The sequence below is a fragment of the Phyllostomus discolor genome, chromosome 11, assembly GCF_004126475.2.
Source record: "Phyllostomus discolor isolate MPI-MPIP mPhyDis1 chromosome 11, mPhyDis1.pri.v3, whole genome shotgun sequence".
In the NCBI taxonomy this organism is placed as follows: domain Eukaryota; kingdom Metazoa; phylum Chordata; class Mammalia; order Chiroptera; family Phyllostomidae; genus Phyllostomus; species Phyllostomus discolor.
In genome coordinates, this window is record NC_040913.2 from 18,830,982 (window position 1) to 18,848,167 (window position 17,186).

The 17,186-nt window shown below is 43.8% G+C and overlaps 1 pseudogene; it reads left to right on the plus strand.

The window, feature by feature from the left end:
• The first annotated feature begins 1,319 nt into the window (after positions 1-1,319).
• LOC114508446 overlaps positions 1,320-17,186 on the plus strand; it is an 88,800-nt pseudogene continuing 72,933 nt past the window's right edge.

A 17,186-nucleotide genomic window follows, 5' to 3' on the forward strand; every position in this document is an offset into this window, starting at 1 on the left:
TGATGCTAGTTTGGGTCAGGCTTTCTGCATTTCTTCACAGTCCCCAACACTCCCTTTTAAGTCTCCAGAATCGTTACCCTGGGCCTGTTCTTCGTAGAGAAATTATTCTCTCTTTTCACGTCCCAGTCAAAGGCGAGAAAATCCAAGGAGGGCCAGGGTGCTGTCTCTTTCAGAACGAAGGGGGAAGACCACGTTTAAAGGGCGAGGGAGACTGTCTCTATATGTTCTGTAATAATTGCGAAGAAACTTATAAACAAAGTTTATTAAGAGTGCAGATGAAACAGCGATAAACTCTTGTCTTGGCAAGAGTTCACAAATGAGGGCTGTTTCTTCACAAGCAGAAAAGGGCTTTGAAGAATGAATAGGAGTTTTCCGGATGAAAATGAACCTCTTTGATAGTCATTCAGTAAAACGTGGGGTCTAAAGCAATTTGTTATTTTGGAAGTGCGCACCTTTGTCTGTAATTAAAATAAATTGATAACCTCATCACAGGGACACATATTATATGACCATATTCTTCAAGGCTATGTTTTAATTACCCCGGCCTGAGGCCCTCTTTGAGCCCAGGGGTACGTGGAAGTTCTTTTTAATAAGGAGTTAATGCTCAAGGCTCAGTGCAAAGCCATGGCCACTCCTCTGAAGATGAGGAGTGGAGGTACATTCCATAAGTCAAAAGCCTGAGGGAAAAATGGTTAACCCAGCCCTGGCTGGCATAGCTTAGTGGATTGAGCGTGGGCTGGGAACCGAAGTATCCCAGGTTCGATTCCCAGCCAGGGTACATTCCTGGGTTGCAGGCCAGAACCCCAGCAACCGCACATTGGTGTTTCTCTCTCCCTCTCTCTCTCTCTCTCTCTCTCCACCCCCCTTCCCTCTTTAAAAATAAATAAATAAAATCTTAAAAAAAAAAAAAAGAACCCAGCTGCCATCTGGGTTGGTGATCCTTTAAAGAAAAATGGTTAACCCAATATGTCCTGAGCTTTTCCATGCTTCCATGAGAGTGTCCATTATGAAGGAATGCTGTGTGAGGTCACTGAAATATTTAAAGGTGAGAAGCAAAAAAACATCAGAATCTAACCTTGTGTGCATGCATATGTGTGTTTTGCAAACCAGCACATCCCTTGAAATGGCTAACACTAGGTAGCCTTCCTTCAGTCCCGGCTGGTTGCCTGAACAGAGGCAGAGGGAGCAGACCGCCGTGGGGTTAGCTAAGTGACAGAGTCCTTCAGTTCCAGCAGGGGCTTGCGGTCCAGTGCTGGGGGTCACAGTCCAGATCTGGGTGGGGACAAATTTCCCACAGGGGTGCCCAGATATGGGTCCCAATGGCCTGTGCCAAGTATGGCACAGGTGAGTTAGTGCACACCTGCTGGAGAGGCCCCGTGCCAGGGACGTGCTCACAGCGCCCCTCAGCCTGGCCTGTTTGTGCGTTTGTCACCGAGTGCTTTGCGACTAGACGGGGAGAGTGTAATGGCGTCCCCTCATAGCTGGAGGCCTGGAAAGAGGATGTAAGTGTGATTACTGCTGACAGCTAATGGAACATCACCGTCAGAGCCAGTAGTGGAGGCGCTGCTTTTGGATGTCAGCTACTTTGGTTCCCATCCCAGAAAATTTCTCATAGGGAACTGATGGATCTTTCAACAAAATGACTGAATCAGCCAAGTTGTTTCTACCTCGTTCATTTCAGTTTCTCGTCCTTAAACTGCACAGACAGTTGAGAGGTGAAACGTTTGCTGGCAGACAGAAGGGAGGGGAGGGGAGGGGAGGGGAGGGGAAGGGAGGGAATGCCCAAGGTCTTTGCCGCCGCCACCATGTCCTCTTCTGCAGACAGAGCCGTGACTGGCTGCAAGAGGCGGGAGGAGAAGGAAAACATGAAAGCTGTCACATATGATTTGCACGCATCTGAATACATGTTGGCTTTGGAGATTTACACAAACTCAGCTCAAGGTGCTTCGTGAGAAATGCTCATTAACTGATGATTGCATCTATATCTTATGACGTCAATGGAGACCACTGGAAATAGATTCAAGAATAATATGAGAACGTAAAAATAAAATAAAAAATTTAAAATGAGACACAGTGTAGCCCATTTGGCCGCATCTCCTACCGTCTCGCACTTTCCCTCCTGGGCCACTCATGCTCCCTCGGACCGCAAATTCGAGCTCCATACTTAAGCCTTTATTTATTAAAAAAAATTGTTTGAATCCTCACCCAAGGACATGCTTACTGATTTTAGAGAGAGGGGAAGGGAGAGGGAAAGAGAGAGAGAGGCATCGATGTGAGAGAGAAACATCGATTGGCTGCTTCTCGTTTGAGCTCTGACAGGGAACCGAACCCACAAGCCAGGAAGGTACCCTGAATCAAGCCCAGGACCTCTCCGTCTATAGAACAACGTTCCAACCAACTGAGCCACACCAGCTAGGGCGAGCCTTTATTTAGTCATTTAGTTCTGGTCTCAGGTTAGGAGACTTTTCTTTGATTATCTGCAAGTTACTGCAATGACTGTATGGTAATTATCGGAGCATGAAAACTGACTCCTCAACAGTGAACTCCCTTTCTCCCCCCACCCATCTAGTCAACAAATATTTATTGAGCAGTAATTGCCACACAATATTCCGAGTACAAGGGATACAGGGGCAGAGAGAGGAAGTAGTAAACAAATAAACAAGGAATTGATTATTTTAAATATCAGTAAGTACTGTGCTACAGTATTTCATCATTGAGAGGGGAAGCAGAGGCCAAGGAGGCATCAGAGAAAACTGAGAAATACTGCCCAACGGGTAAGAGCATTCTAGAAAGAAAGTGTTCCGAGAAGGAAGGGGTGCTCAATGTTATTGGTTGCCTCTGCCATTTGTTTGGGCGAGGGTCGGTCATCGGGGGACCTTAATCAGAATATATTCATGGAACAGTGGGATCAAAACCCCTCCTGGAGGGAGGGTGCAGAAAACAGAGAGATGCGCATTCTGTTTCATTCGTCGTTGTACCACTTTTGTACCTCCAGTGTCTGGCACATAGAAGGCACTTAATGATGACTGAAAACAAATTTTCCAGTCCTCTGCTCCAGCCTATAAAGGTTTTTTTTTTAAGACTTTATTTCTTTATTCTGCCCTGGCTGGCATACCTCAGTGGATTGGGCATGGGCTGCAAACCAAAGTGTCACAGGTTCGATTCCCAGTCAGGGTACATGCCTGGATTGCAGGCCATGACCCACAGCAACCGCACATTGATGTTTCTCTCTCTCTCTCTCTCTCTCTCTCTCTCTCTCTCTCTCTCTCTCCCTCCCTTCCCTCTCTAAAAAAAATAAATAAATAAAATCTTAAAAAAAGACTTTATTTCTTTATTCTTAGAGAGAGGGGAGGGGGGGAAAGAGAGGGAGAGAAACATCGATGTAAGAGAAAAACATCCATTGGTTGCCTCTTGTACCAGCCCTGACCAGAGACCAAACCCACAACCCTGGCATATGCCCCTACCCGGAATCGAACTGGCAACCTTTCACTTTGTGGGATGACGCTCAGCCAGCTGAGCACACCGGCCAGAGACCATGAAGGTTTGAATTTCCCCATCATGCCCCACATTAGAATCCCTCGCAGCAGTGGCATTTTGCAGCACTCATTCGTTTGCACGCACGTCTCCCCCTGCTGGACAATGTATGCCTCGAGGGGAGGGGCTTTGTCCCGTTCATTTTTGTGTCCTGAGAACATAGGACCCTGTTTCTGGGCTATAGCAGTCCTTTGGCTAGTAAATACTGGATAAAGGAGTATTTTTCAGATAGCAACAATAATTGCCTTATTTTTCTCCCTAAAAGTAGCTAAAAATTTCACACCAACTGCAGAGGCCTAGCAGAGGTCTAAGCAGAGGTCATCTGGAAAAGAGGTTTTACACAGAACTAGGCCTTGCACCATACGATAAGAAACTTACAAATGAGAGACATAAAGGAACAAAGTTTAGACATCTTACTCTTATGAATCAAATTTATAAAGTGAGATTTATGACAAGAATAGCAACTAACGTTTATGAAATGCGTATTATTTGATAGACACTGCGCTAAGTGATACAGTACTTATAGACACAAATGCGTTTAATCTTCAGAACACTTTTACCAGGTAAATAATATTATAACTCCCCTTCTACAGATGAGAAAATTTAAACTTGCCAGAGGTTGTACAGATTTAAATCCATATGTGACCTGAGAACTCAGTCGTTGCCACCGTGCTCTGCTGCTTTTAGGTGGCACTTTGAGATACGGTTGGTAACGACATGGGTGGGGGGAATCCGCACCTGAGTCCCCATTCAAACTGTAACAAACTTTGGTGTGATTGTCTATGCCAACAATAATAAGAGAGCTCTCAGTCATGGCGAACTTACCGACAGCGACACACTGTGCTGGGCACTCACCTCTATCACCTTGAGTCCTTGAAGGGTGGGCACCGTCATTCCAGTCTCAGAAGAGCAGACTGAGGCTCTGGGAAGTTCTGCCTGTTGTCTGTTAGATGTTGTGGAGATAATTTGTGGGACGGAGGGGATTTTCATGCCCATACCTAGGGTGTTTCCAACCCCTCCATCATCTTCCCTTGCACTCAAATATAGTCATGCCACAAGTACCAAAACCAAAACAAACACAACAAAACCCAACACTTTCTTAACTTGGGTGAGTAACACCAAACAAAACTAAGGGCCAGCCGGCTTCATGAAGTCCAGAGGCTATTTTTAAGCAATTAGCTCTGCAAAGGTGCTCAGGGTACCCAAGAAGTCCTAAATCCAAAAGCAATCCAGACAAGTCGCTTTACATATAAGGCTGTCTCTCTCTCTCTCTCTCTCTCAGCCTCCCTCCCTGTCTGACAGCCAGCTTGGTTGGGTCATTTATTTTCCACGTCCTGGACACCTTGGATGAGCCGCCGCCACTGGCTCCGCGGAGCGGACCTTCGCTGGGGCCCGGGCCTCGGCAGCTGCTGCAGCTCTGCGTTGCCTCCAGCGCTGCGCCAGCTGTCTCTGCCTGCATCGCACCACAGTAATGTGAACAACTGGAAGCAATAATGTGTCTCCCCGTTTGCCTAACAATACCAACAAGGACAATAACTCAGAAGACTGAAGATTTGTGCTGTAATTTAATAAACCCCATGCACATTTCTACAATTGAGTATCACATCTGTGCAATGGATCCTAGAAGTATAATATTCTTTTATAAGGGACCATTAACCAATCTTAAGTTTATAGGCTTCCTTAAATCTTTTTCATCAGCTGTTAAACTACAGTAAAGAGAAAATTGCCTCTTATGAGACAAGGGATAGTAAAATACAAAGACTGTGATTAAACGTCAATCAATTAAGGATTATAATATAATAAAATGCTGACTGATGATTAAAATGAGCACCTTCTAGGAGGATTGTATAAGTGGTATTAAGAAGTATCTTTAAAAGTCAGTAGAATAAACTTCAAGGAGATCACATTTTCTTAGAAGTCTTTTGCTCTATGAGTACAAATGGTTTGTGAGAATTATTCCTCAGGTACCAAGGTCTCAAAATTGGCATTGAACTTCTATGCTAAAAAGTATTATTTTAGCTTCTCATTTTATTACTCCCCAGTTTCCAGAACTGTAAATTCTTTTCTGAACAGAATAAGCAACGGCATTTTCGGTTCAGCTGGTTTCCCACCAGCGTGTGCAGCTGGGCAGCAGTTTAGGAAAACGGGCTGTGCAGTAAAACCATCAAACAAACAACGTTGCAATTGAGGCAGCAAAACATTGACTAGGACTTCGGGGACCCAGACAGGCGTTCTGGGCCTGTCTGTAAAACTTCACATTGGAAGCCTCCTGAAATGGTCCCTTATAGAATTTTTTTTCTCTGAAGACCAGAGCACATTTCTGTCTAGGAAGAGATCGATTGCCCCAAAGTGTTACAAGTAATCCAAAGTGACCCACTGTGTTTCTTCCCTCCATCAGGCACATGGCTTCTCCATCGGCTTCTTCATTTGGACCAGAGTTACGATGGAAGACCAGAGCTAGGTACATCAGGCTTGGCAGCCTAGCACACCAACAAAGACTGAGAGGCTTTGTCCTCTTTGCTCTTCCTGTCATATACACCCCCCCACCCCCCCAAGTATATTATTGGCAGGAGGCCATCTTTTTTCTGTGCCAAGTTATTCCTTCCTCAGACCTTCTCTTCCACATTGCCTTCCCAAAGCAATTTTCCTGCTGCACTGCTTGTACCTGGTCCCGTCGGAGCTCTGAAGGCACTCAGACTCCTGCCAGTTTGCAGGGAGCATTCTGAAGCTTGTTGCAACAGCTGGCTTATATGAGCCTTGAAGGAAAAGCATGCATACACGTGGCAGCGCACTGGAAGCACTAAAGCAGCTGGCAGAGTAAGCAGAGACCAAAAGGAGTGGGTGGCTCACACACAGCTTTGCTAGAAACTATGCTGGAGGAGCCCTGCACGGAAGAGGGGAGCGTAATTAATGGATAAATCCCAGCGCAGCCTGGCTTCTGCCCTTATCACTCTATGGAAACTACTCCAGTGAAGGCCACCGATGACCTTCTAATTACCCAATTAGACGGATGCTTTTCAGTCAATGTTTTCCTAGGCATCTCAGCTGAATTTGGCAGGGCATTTGAGTGGCGTGAAGAAAATCACACACTAAGTAACAAAACTGAAATTTGAAGATAGATCTTAAACTCAAGATCTGCCCTTTGAACCTAATTACTTAATTGTACAATGTTTCACAGATATGATAAAGAAAGGGTGAGTGGAAGAAAATGACAAATTGACCGTATACTCTTATTTTCTCTCCTTTGTAGAACAGATCCAACAAGGCAGCCATGGTGTTTTAAGATGGTAAAAAGCCACAAGGACAAAAGGCAGTGGAGGACAAGAGATTTTGAGAGATTTTTGAAAGACAGAAAGAGAAAAATACCCAAAGTGCATGCAGGGATCAGAAGAAACCTTTTAAAAATCCATGATCTTTGGCTAAGATATATCTACGTCTGTATCTACCTGACTTTCATCTAAAGATCATAAAAGAAACAAGCCAAATTTCCCAGCAGAACAAACTCTAAGGACACCAAGTCCCGAGGGACATCTAGGTTGGACTTGGGTGAAGAGCAGGCGACCTGTTTTGGAAGCAGGTCGGTAAAAGGGGAGCTGGCTGGATCGCCACCCCTCCCTGTAAAGCAAAGTCACTGTCCTCCACTATCCCAAGTGAAAGACAGAAAGCTTGGTTACTGGAAAAAAAAAAGTAACCAGAAAAACTTGAGGCTTGGGGCACAGAGATGGGTTAGTGAAGCTGAGACCTGAAAAGAAGAAGAGGAAGTGAAATTCTGTGCCGTCAAAGGTGGAACTTCTAGCCTCTCCGTCCTGTTTGGCCATTCTTCTGCTAGAGCCTCTGTACTCAGGCATGCACTGGTCTCTCCCCTCTACCCCTCACTGCTAGACTTTCCCTGCAGAGCTGAAATGCCACAAAGACGGTGCTTCCAGATGCTGACGTGTGGGAATTCTGTGCGTGGGAAAGCCAGGTTGCTGCCTAGTCACCACAGGATCACATTGACCAGACTCCCTCACTCAGACAGGCGGAGCTTCCAATACGCTCTGTACTTCCGCCTAAGAATTATGAACAAATGGACACTAGGTAATTCCTTGAAAATGAAAGGGCAAAATATGAACGAATACAAAATAATGACAAACAAAACATCCAGGAAATCTGGATGACAGATATCAAGGCAAGGAGAAGAAGAAACTTAAGCTAATGTCCTCACAGAAACAAGAACATCGCCATCATAAAATAAAACTCCTGGGTAGCCAGAAAGAACCTCAAATAGTCCAAGGGATAAATGCATTAGAAGAGTTAGAAGATAAATGCAAGGAGATCAATCAGATGGTATAGAGAGGGAAGATATACAGAAAATACGAAAAATAGTTAAAAACATTAGACATCAATATCAAGTTGTATATATGAAGTCTACAATAAGCAAAATAATAGCACGGAGGAAAAGAAATTGTCAAGTAAATAATAAAGAAAAAATTTTTCCCGAAATGGTTAAACGTAAGTTTCTAAATTAAAGGAGTCCAAAAATTCTCCAACACACATACACACAGATAAAAAAAAAAAACACCTAGTCCCATCACCATGGAAATTTAGAACCCTGGAGATGAAGAATGATATTTAAAGTGTTAATAGATAGATAGAGAGAATGAGGATCCTGTAAAAATGACGAAGAACAAGCTGCATGAGGCCTCTCGACAGCAGCACAGGAAACCAGTAGACCAAGGAATAATGCTTTCAAAATTCTGGTGGAAACTGATTTCATTGGTAAGTAGCTGGGCCATGTGCTCCAGCAAAGTGAACCCTGAGAAGGGCATCAGCACTTCTCCAGAGCAAAGTGACGGCTCTGTGGGATGACAGAAAGCAACCAGAGAAGGCAAGGCTGTGGAGTGAGGCTTCCAAGGGGAAAAAATCAAATGATAAATCACCTGTTTGCTTTTGAAAATATGTTAATAGACATTAGAAAGACATGTTGGAGCATGTGATCAAAATAACTGAGCGCTGGTTTTATAGAAAATTGAAATAAAAAATGTTGCGTTTGTTACTCAAGGAAAAACAAAAGTTACACTAGAGAAAAAAACATTATCAAAGTGTGCTCCTTGGCTCAGGAATAAACGGTATTTCTTAATAAAAATGTTGGAAATCTAAGGCAAATAAAGAGAAGTCAGAAAACTTTTCATCTGCCACAACAGGAAGTTAAAAAGATGCTGTTGGATGAGTAAAGAATTTGCAAGATGAGCCTGTTATTTGGTGGTATGAGGGCAGATATCGAACACCCGAAAGGGTTAACCATGCTGGCTTCTGGGACGGTATCCTGGCCTCGGCAAAGGATATGGCAGGGGATATTTTTCATTATAAGTCTTCCCGTATCCTATGATTTAAAAACTATATACATACGTTCTTTTTAGGTAACTAATAAGTAGTTACATTTTTAAATTTAGAAAAATACCCATGGCCTCTAGGTGATGTTGCTACATCCTTCCCAGCGGGGCATGCTCTTGCCTCTTCTGGTTGGGAGTCACTGAGCCTTGGGAGTAAACGCACTGGTCCCCAGCCATGGGGAATTTGGCCCCTTGTCCAGTCACTTTGCAATGTCCATTAATAATTCAGCATTCAGGTTGTATGTGTGTGCACCCCTGTGTGCATATTTAGAGGTCAGTGACCAACAAGTTTTGAGGACCAAGAAAAACACGGAACTTAAGGTGCTACCAGGATTTTGAGTTTAGATACTCGACTCTAACAGTTTTTCCATTCTGTGTTGTTCAATATGGATTTGGTAGGGCCACTCAGAGCAGTTACATTTCTTTAGCCTAATTATTACAGAACAGAGGGAGATCACTAAGGTGTGTTGTTGTTAAAGATTTAACTTATTTTGAAATGGAGCATTGCCAGGTGTCCACAGACAGGAGCCCCTTCCCTCTGTCTAAATGTAACCACTGTCCTCACTTCTATGGCAGTTTTCTTCTTGCTTTTCTTTATGGTTTTAGCACTGACATATGTATTTAATTTCACCAAGTTCAGGCTTACTTTGGAGTTTGAGCAAACTGGAGTTTCTAGTCGGCTAAATGGAGTCAGGGTGGGGGCTGGCCGGTATGGGGAAGACACGCAGGGACTTCAATACCTCAGCAGAGCTCGAGGACTTTATTTTTTTTATTAATTGTTGTTCAGGTACAGGTGTCCCCATTCCCCCCCCCATTACTCTCCCCGGCCCTACCCTCCCTCATCTCCCACATTCTATCCTCACCCCACCTCTGTTGTCTTTGTCCATGGGCCCTTTAGATCATGGCTTTTCAACCTTGGTGCCAGCGACCTCCTGGGCTGCAGAGTTCTTTGTTGGGGGGCACTACCCTGTGCATTGTAGGGTGTTTAGCACTACCCCTGCCCTCCACCCACTAGATGCCGATAGTATTGCTCTTCCTGTTGTGACAACCAAAAATGTCTTCAGACACGCAAACAACCCCTAAGGAGGAGGCAAAATTATCCTTAGTAGAGAACCACTGCTTTAGACTAATTAAAATGTCCAAAATGACCATCTAAAAGGTCACCTTTCAGCTCTTTGGGGCATTTACTATTCAGTCTTAGCCAAAAAGTGGAGAAGCCAGCCTGAAAGTTCTAGACTATTCTACAGCTCAGCCAGAGGCTGCAAACCCTGTGCAGAATTAACCAGATGTAGTGGCCTGAAGGCCAACTCCCAGTGTCCCAGGCGGCAAGCCTCCCTGGACAGGACACTCCGATTCAAGTGACAGAACATCCTGCAGCTTTCTTCAGGAAACATGAACTTGCTCAGTTTACTTCTTTCCCTACCACTCCCTTCTCACTTCTTTGAACCTTTATAAAATCTGCCCACTTATGACCATGTCATATGGTAGCAAAGAACCTCAATATCAAATGTGTCATAGTGCATTATGAACATGTAACATATTTTATAATGTTATAAATATGGACACATCTGTATTGATAGACACATGTAAACTGTAATAAGATACATATTACAGGGAGTAATACATAAGTATTAGAGGATACAATCTAAAAGAAGAGTGGATGATAGAGCCCCACATCTGATATTTACCTGCTGTTCAACCTTGACCAAGCACCTTATCTCTCTGAACTTCACCTTTCTCACTCATACCATGAAACTCACCAAGCACATCTCTAAAAGTGTTTTTTAATCTAATGAGATGAGGCATGTAAAAATGTATTATAAACAATAAAGCACAATGAAAATGTATTGCATTACCATCTTCTAAAGCTTCAAGGAGAAAAAAGAGATTCAAGGCCTGCATATAATTAATAAACAATACTGTAGAGTTTCTCTATGCATTTTCTTCTTATTGGACTCAAGAGCCAACAGCAGAATAAGAACCGACTCCCGTATTTGAGGACTCCTGAACTTTAGATCTGAGGCAGAACTGTAGTGGAGAGGATTCAGTGCAGGCATGAGGAGGTTCACCTTGGACCCTCTTGGTGCCATACAATCTCTCATGGTGTCAGACAGTCTTTCCTAATTTTTGGAATCATGTTTCTCCCACTCATTTTACCTTTTGCATAAAAATGAACTGTTTAACTAATGTATTTATTACATACTCTACGTAAATAACAGCAAGACACCACTGGTCCTTCCATGCTGCAGCCCCCTGAGGTCAGGGTTTGCACTTGCGCTTTATGCTCTGAGCCCCCCATGCAAGGAGTGACCTAGTGATGCCAGGGGATGAGAGAAGCATGAGCCGGAGCATGGTGAGGGTGCCTGGGGTAGAACGAACCCCAGAATCCTCTGCTGGTGCAGAGAGTGACAGCAGGGCAAGAGGAGAAACTATCTTGGACTGGGTCTCCAAGAGAGACTTCTGAGTGTGTGATATTTGAGAAGGGAGCTGCATGGGGAGAAGGAAAAGAGCCATTACGTATTTTGAGTCTGTGTTATCAGGAGCATACCTATATCATTTATTTAAAACTCTACATGATATTTTTATATGATCAGTATTTATTTATGTATAGATATAGATGTAGATAGATAAGGTATTTAAGGCCATTCCAATCCAGTGTAACCTCCTTTTAAGATCTTTAATTTTATTTGCAAGGACTCTTCCTTCAAATGAGGGTACATTCTAAAGATCCAGGCAGATGTGTATTTGGGGTACAGTAGTAAACCCACTAGAATAATATAAGAAATACATAATGTTGATACTGCTTCTGCTGTTACTCAATGATGTGAGTGGCATTGCAAGATTATATTTGCTTAATACAGTTGCCCTCATATGAAATTATATTCATCATAGAATTACACTTTTGAGATAACCCATTTGTCTACACAGTTACTCTTTTATAAATCATATAAATTACCTTAAACTGTTACCCACATTTGTACTTGAACTTTATGTTCAAAGCAAAATTATACCACGGTTGTATATTCTAGACAGTAAGGACTGTGCATTTTCATTGACTGTGTTGTAGCTGCAGTGGAAGCATTTTCAATAATAATGTTCCAATCCATAAAATAGACCCAAGCATCCAATGGATGGTGTGGACTGAGTTCGCCTCAGTTTAAGTTTCCATCTTTCAGAATGTGAGGAAAGTTAAATAATCAATATTCTTGACCTATCAGCTCTGCTAAACTCTGAGGGCTGCCTGCCCCTAGAGAGAGGCCATTTCCTTTGCACTGGAAGATTTGCAAAGTGTCTGGACCAAAGTGAGTGGAATTGCCCTCATTCACAAAAGGCCTCAGCGAGCAGATTAAAAACCCATTCCCTTCCTTGGCCGCCTTTTCATCTGACTCCTGTGGTCATTTCTGCTGATGTCAGCTCCGCCCTCCCCAGCTATCACTGTCGTACTCCTACAGAGATGGATGGCTGAGCGGGCTGCCAGCACAGCTATCCATCACACGTGCCTATGAATAATCAAGGCCGTGTCGGTGGCTCCAATAAGCGAAGCCTGCATCCAGCACACAGCCCTCTTGTGCCACCCACAGAGAACCAGGGAACCTGAAAGATTTTCTACTTATTTCAGAGTGCTGCTAACTGCTCACCTACTGAGATCAAAAAGCGGAAGCAAAGATGAGATGAAAAGTGAACAGGAGATGAAAAGACTGAATAAAGATATTCAGGAACTGAGACAATGGGATCTAGAGGGTCCTTGAGCTTACTGATTTTGCTCAGGAGAGTATTTTGCTGTGTGCCAAGGCTCAGTGTACAAACAATCGTGCCACTGTGGGGTCAAGGGAGTTGGAGGCGCTGAACAAGGCATGCACTTGGTTGTGCCAGAGGTGGACTGCCGCTCACAGAGACAGGGGAGAACGTGCTTCTGGGTGGTCCTCCGATACTGAATACCTAGATGTACCGAGGGCTTGATGGACATTACAGAGGGCTCTAGTTTCCCCTCTAGAGGTTTCCGTTCATCCGGCATCACCAGGCAGGCCTTAGTACTGACTCACCCGTGAAGAGATGCAGTGCACGCCCTGTGCGACCCTGGGATAAGGACTATTTCAGAACAAGGATTCAGGTTTTTAGCTCAACTCACTCAAGACCCGTTCAAAGAACAGAAAAAGGAATGGTGACAATAGATTACCCTTAAGGTATGAAAGTGTGAGTGTCTTCTATACGGGCCAGGAGAAGTCTCTGGGACACACGTGAGCCATCATGGTCTCCCAGGCTTCCCCTCTCTTCTTCCAAGACAGCTGCTCCGTAAAGGTGTCACGGATTCGGCTGGGCACCTACTGTCTGGGTTCAGGTGAAAGACATTGTGTCCAAGGAGCGTGCAGTCTGTCTAGCGACACCAAACTCATGGATCCGCATTTTCTTTTCCTTCGGAAATACACGGATTTGTGCCTTCTTCCCATTCTCTAAGCCGAGAACCCATGTCTTCTATGGTGGCAAATAGAAGAGATAATCACCGATCTGTGTTAATGTTGGGGCTGCAGAGAACACCCTGAAAGCCTCCTACATCCTTCGGTGATGGCTGACCTTCTGGAAGGTCAAGGACAGCATGATGGCCTGGGTGGCAGGGCTGTCTCTGGGGAGGTTTTGAACTCCCACTGCAAAGAAATAGAGGACCTCCGTAGAATAAGTCAGTGAGATACTTTTGAGAGGCTCATACTTTTCCTATTTAGTTGTCCAGTGCTGGATCACAAGGGAACTGTTTTTACATCTGAATTCATGTATTTATGTGACTTTTATGTACTATACATTCAATATATCATGCATTGAAGTAGTCCAAGTCACGTCTGCTTCAGAGATCTTTGTATTTGCTAGACTCATGACAGAAGAAGGTAGTTGAAATGCTATCTTCTGTTGGAGACAACCAACAGTATTGCATTATGAGCACAGTTAGTACCATTTTTCATTCAATATGATGCTGTTCTGATTGGAAATCCATAGTCTGCTGTTAACCCGGAGACTTTCTCTCCAAACAGTGGACAAACCAAATGATTTTTTCCCCTTTAGAGCTACTCTTCTCTGGTGCCTCAGATCCTGAAATGTGCCAAGTTTAGCTGTTGATTTTGTAACACAATGCATGGTGCCTGCAAGAATGTTGCAAAGTTTAAAAGCTCAGAGTAGAGGAGCAGTCTTTCCAAAGCTGGCTGGACTCCGTGGAGTTTACATTGCTGCTGCTGCTCACTGCTCTGCACACTCTTTACCTGAGAGGAGGGATCTCCTCTAGTTTTTCACCATCCCAGGTCAGCAGGACACCAATTAGCTCAATAAATCCTAAAATTAGGTAAAGCAAATCATTGGCACTGTCTCCGTTGCACCTATGGGACTTGGGAATTCAAGGCGCTGAGCTGAGAGGTCGGTGGGGGCTGGTGTCCAGCCCCCCTTTTGGTCAGCAAGCTGTGTGTTGTGCCCTGGAAGGAGGCTGCATCCACTCAGAGGAAAAGGCACCACATTCTGATTTGCACAAAGACACCAGATCGGCTGCTGCTCACCCGATTTGTGTGGTGGGACCCACACAGACCAGGTTTAGGGGCCCAATTCAGCCCAATTCAGAGAGTATTCTTCTGAATACCCCCTGCTTTCCTGAGCACATGGCTCTGTCTCACCATTCGTAGGAGCAGGTCTCAAACAAAACCTTTTAATTTCAACTAGTTTGTTGGAGGGTAAGACGTTCCTCTTACATTTAAAAATGTTAAGAAGACTTAACTGGGAGTCTAATTTTGCTCAACTGGGGGTCTAATTTGGATAGTTAGAATATCTTTTCTATCACTTTCATTTGCTGCCTAATAAATTGTTTATTCTTCAAGGCCCAACTTCAGTGAAATCCTAAGGGATCAATGAGAAGCTAGAATGGGGGGGGGGAGAACCCGAGGGAGGGGCTTATTTCAGGAAGATGAAATAATGGCTGAAAGGCTCAGAGACTAAATATGTATAACATGCATATAAGGTAGTAATGGAAGTGAGCTCCAGTTAGCGGCAAAAGCTTCGAGGAAAAGAAGAAATGGGCAAGGGTTGGAGATTCTTAGGAAATGGACTTATGCAGGGGAAGGGCATCATCTTGTGCTGGTGGGAGGCAGAGGCCAGGACAGAGGTAAGCTGGAGGAAGGTTGGGGCCTCTGTCTGAAAACTGAGTCACCCTGAAACCACGTGTAAGAGCATATTAGCCAGCAAGACGCTCCCACTGGCAGTGCAAGAGGAGAGAAGGTAGGACTGGAGACAGTGAGGTGAGCCTGTGATCTCTGTACAGGAGGAGGCTATGGGTGGGCTGGCTGCAGAGTGGCATCTGCACCAGAGACTGATGGGAGGATGGAGCAGCTAGAGTCAAGGCAAGCATCCAGAAGGTTGTTCAGCCATTAAGGTCAAGAGGGCCTTTTTTTTCTTTTTGCTAGGTAAAAATGGAAATAGAGTGTAAATATAAATGCAATATACAAAAAGAAACAGAAGAACCTGGGATAGATCCATATCCACAGATATATATTACTTATTTTAAAAATAATTTAAAAGCACTGTCTTCTCTATATGCCATGATTTTCTTTAATCGGCCTACTTGGCTAATCAAACCCAAGTAAATACATAGTTCACTTTTAAGATAATTCTCACAATTGTGTTAATGCTTTTGGGTAGTGTTTGTTGATTATTTTTTTAAGTTTCAGCTTTGCAAGTGTTTATAAACAGATTACTCAGATAGTAAAGCTTTTTTTTACAGCAATTAAAAATGTTATGTATCCCAAATTGATTTTTTCAGATAAGAGGTAGGCATGTGTCCCTCAGCTAACCCATGGCTAGTGTCATGAGATAACCCTCTATTGAGAAAACTAAGGCTTGAATGAAAGGTACAGTTAATGTTTCTGGGCATGTTTCTATTGAGAGGATATTGCATGTTATCCACAGATCACTCTCGGATGCTTTTTCCTGTACTTGTGGCAGGTGAATACTTAAAAGCCGTCTTTCTTTGGAATCACTATTTCCTGCCCGCCTTTCCTCCACCTGAGACTATCCTTTTAAATCTGTAACAAATAATTTTTAGGCACATTTCTTATTATAGCATTACCACAGCCAGCACAAACATCTCCTTTTTCCTTTCTCTCACCATGTGTACACATAATGGACTTTCTTATTAAATATACATGCAACTCCTCGTTGCATAGAAATGTATCTCATCAAAGAATAAGGGAGACCCTGCAACTCTGCTATCGATTGGTCATAAAGACAGGCTAATATCTTGGGCTTCTCTTTAAAAAAAAAAAAAAGCTGAAAGAATCACGTGACTTTAGCAACCAGCACAAGGAGCTCTTATGTGGTTCCCTTCTTCCATATTTATTAGGCTGCTTTATCACAGACTTTGGAGACTATGGAAAGTTCAGCTGCTTCCTTCTTTCTGAAGAGAATTGGCAGAAGTCACAGGTTTTGTCTTCACGGGGCAATAGTCTTGTCTTTGGGGAAGCCGCCAGACTGAAGAAAGTCATACTATGGGTGTGGGGCAGGGAATCCTATTAGAATGAATCAGTAGTGAAATACTTGCTGGTCGTTCAAGTTTACCTCAAAGGAAACACCATGCAGTGCCATAGATGATCCTGAGAATAAGTAAAGATGCAGAATATGTCTCATATCCAAACAATTTCATTTTAACATTAGATGCAAATGATCTGAAATTCACAAACAGGTTGTGCCGGGGAGGAGGAGATCAGGGGCCTTATTAAGGAATAATACAATAAGGACTCGGAAGAACAGTCTATTGTTCTTGGTTGATGGTGCAGGCTTCCTCGGAAAGCTCTTCTCCCTCTGGTTGGGGAGTGCTAAATTATACTGCTGGAAAACACACCAGGATGGGTGACTTCCGTCAGGTCTGCACTCGCTAGGTGAAAAGTATCCATTGACTTACAAGCTGGATGCATGCGTCAAAATACAATCGGGTATTTTTGTAATAATAGCTAGCAGTCGTGGCTGTAAATTATTTATGGAGAGTATTCAGTGCAAACAGGTTCGTGCACACATCCTCTTCAGCTTGGCTGCCCTGGTTTTAGATCACGCAGACATTCAACTCCTCAGAGATCTGCTCTTATCACTGCAAATCCTAAAAGGGGCCCAAACTGCAGTCAGTTCAACAACTCACAGCAGCCGGGCCTCTCGCTAAAGCTCTACCTCAAGGTTCAGTGAGTAAACACGGTCCCTCTGCCCCCTCTCGCACACCCGCCTGGCCCCGGTGATGTAAGGTAATCTCGGACGTGAAGGCAGATC